Consider the following 2,672-nt stretch of genomic DNA (forward strand, 5'->3'; position numbering starts at 1 on the left):
TTTGTCCATTTTTCTCAGTGTGCAATTTGTTGCATATAGTTGTTCATAATATTAACTTCTAACTGTATTTTTGTGGTGTGGACTGTTATTTCTCCTTTCTTATTTGTGATTTTATTTATTGGAGTCCTTTCTCTCTTCTTACTGAAAAGTCTGCCTAGAAGTTTTCATGTTGATTACTGTTTTCAAAGAACCAGCCCCTGGTTTCATTGATTTTGTCTAGTGTCTTTTTGGTTTGAATATCCCTTATTTCTGTCTGAATCTCTATTCCTTTCTTCTGCTGTTCTTCTTCTGATATGTGACCTAGAATATGATCAATTCTGGAGAATGTACCATGTGCGCTTGAAAAGAATATGTACTCTGCCATTTTAGTATGGAGTGTTCTAAATATATCTGTTAAACCCATCTGGTCCAGTGTGTCATTCAAAGCCATTGTTTCCTTGTTGATTTTCTGTTTACAGCTTCTGTCCTTTCATGTGAGCGATGTGTTAAAGTCCTCTACTATCATTATATTATAAATAATCAGTTCCTTTATGGTTGTTGTTAAATATTTTATATACTTGGTGATCGCATGTTGGGTGCATCAAAATTTACAATCATTGGATCTTCTTGTTTCATTGTCCCCTTTAGTATGAGATAGCATCCGTTTTCATCTCTTGTTAAAGCTGTATTTATTTATTTATTTATTTATTTATTTTAATTTAAGTCATAGTTGACATACAGTGCATTCTCGGATTTGGGAGCAGAATTTGGTGATTCATCCCTTACATACAATACCCAGTGCTCATCCCAACAAGTGCTCTCCTTAATACTCATCCCACATCTAGCCCAGCACTGACCCATTTCCCTCCATGAGCCTTCGTTTTTTTTTTTTCTCTAACATTAAGAGAGTCATGTAGTTTGTTACCACTCTTCTCGTTTCCTGCCCCCTTCCCATGTTTTCATCTGTTTTCTTTCTTCAATTCCACATGAGTGAAATCATGTATTTGTCTTTCTCTGATTGACATATTTCACTTAGCATAATACATGCTAGCTCCATCCACATCATTGCAAATGGCAAGATTTCATTCTTCTTGAAGTTGAGTTATATTTCTTTGTATATACACATGTTTGTATATATGAACGTACACATATGTACATATGTATATATCCGTATACATACATACACACACACACCACAACTTCTATATACCTTCATCAGTTGATGGATACTTGGGCTTTCTCTATAGTTTGGCTACTGTTGATAATGCTGCTATAAATACTGGCTTCATGAAATGTCATTATTAGGTATTTACCCAAAGTGTGCCAAAATAGAGTCTCGGTTTTAAAGGTTATTTTGCCTGATATCAGTATTGCTACTGGCTTTCTTTTGACATTATTGGCATAATAAATGTTTCTTCATCCTCTCACTTTAAATCTGAAGGTGACTTAAGTCCAAATAAAGCTTTGTAGGCAGCATCTAGATAGGTGTTGTTTTTGTTTGTTTGTTTGTTTGTTTGTTTGTTTGTTTTGTCCATTCTGACTCCCTATCCAATGTCTTATGATTGGAGCATTTAGTCCATGTACATTTAGAGTGATTATTAATAGGTATATATTGAGTGCCATTCTACTAGTTGTTTTGCCATTGTTTCTTGATGTTTTCTCTGATCCTTTCTTGTCTCTAACACTTTTAGTCCTAGATTTCCACTCAAAGAGCCCGATTTAAATATTCTTTTCTTTTGACTGGTAGTACATTTATTTACTTCTTTTTAATATTTCTTTTTTTTTAATTTAAGCCCACGTTAGTTACTTTATAGTGGAATAAAGTTTCAGCAGTAGAATTTAGAGATCCATCAAGTACAAAATATACCCAATACTCATCCCAAGTGCGCCCGTAATGCCCATCACCCATTTAGCCCATACCCCTATTCAGTAACCTTCCTGGAACCCTGAGTTTCTTCTCTGTATTTCAGAGTCTCTTATCGTTTGACTCCCTCTCTGTTTGTATCTTATTTTTGCTTTCCTTTCACTACGTTCATCAGTTGTATTAAATTCCACAGATGAGAGAAATCATATGATGTGTGTCTTTCTCTAACATATTTTGCTTAGCATAATCAAGTCTGGTTCCATCCATGTTGTTTCAAATAGCAAGATTTAATTCTTTTTACCACGGAGTAATATTCCATTGTATGACTATACCACATCTTCTTTATCCATTCATCTGTCAATGGTCATTTGCGCTCTTTGCATAATTTAGTTATTGTTGATCATGTTGCTATAAACATTGCAGTGCATGTTCCACTTGGACTCAGCGTTAGTGTATCCTTTGGATAAATACGTAGTAGTGCAATTGCTGGGTCCTAGTGTAGTTCTATTTTTAGTTTTTCTGACAAATCTCCATACTATTTCCAGAGTGTCTACATCACTTTGCATTCCCACCAGCACTTCAAAAGCGTTTATTTCTCTGCATCCTTGCCAACATCTGTCTTTTTCGGAGATGTTAATTTTAGCCATTCTGATAGGTGTGTGGGGATATCTCATTGTGGTTTTGATTTGTATTTCAGTGATGACAAGTGAGATTGAGCATCTTTTCATGTGTGACCAATCTGGATGTCATCTTAAAGTGTCTGTTCATGTCTTTTGCCCATTTCTTCACCGGATTATTTGGTTTTTGGGTGTTGAGTGTGATAATTGTT

The sequence above is a fragment of the Prionailurus viverrinus genome, unplaced genomic scaffold (assembly GCF_022837055.1).
Source record: "Prionailurus viverrinus isolate Anna unplaced genomic scaffold, UM_Priviv_1.0 scaffold_77, whole genome shotgun sequence".
Taxonomy (NCBI): Eukaryota; Metazoa; Chordata; class Mammalia; order Carnivora; family Felidae; genus Prionailurus; species Prionailurus viverrinus.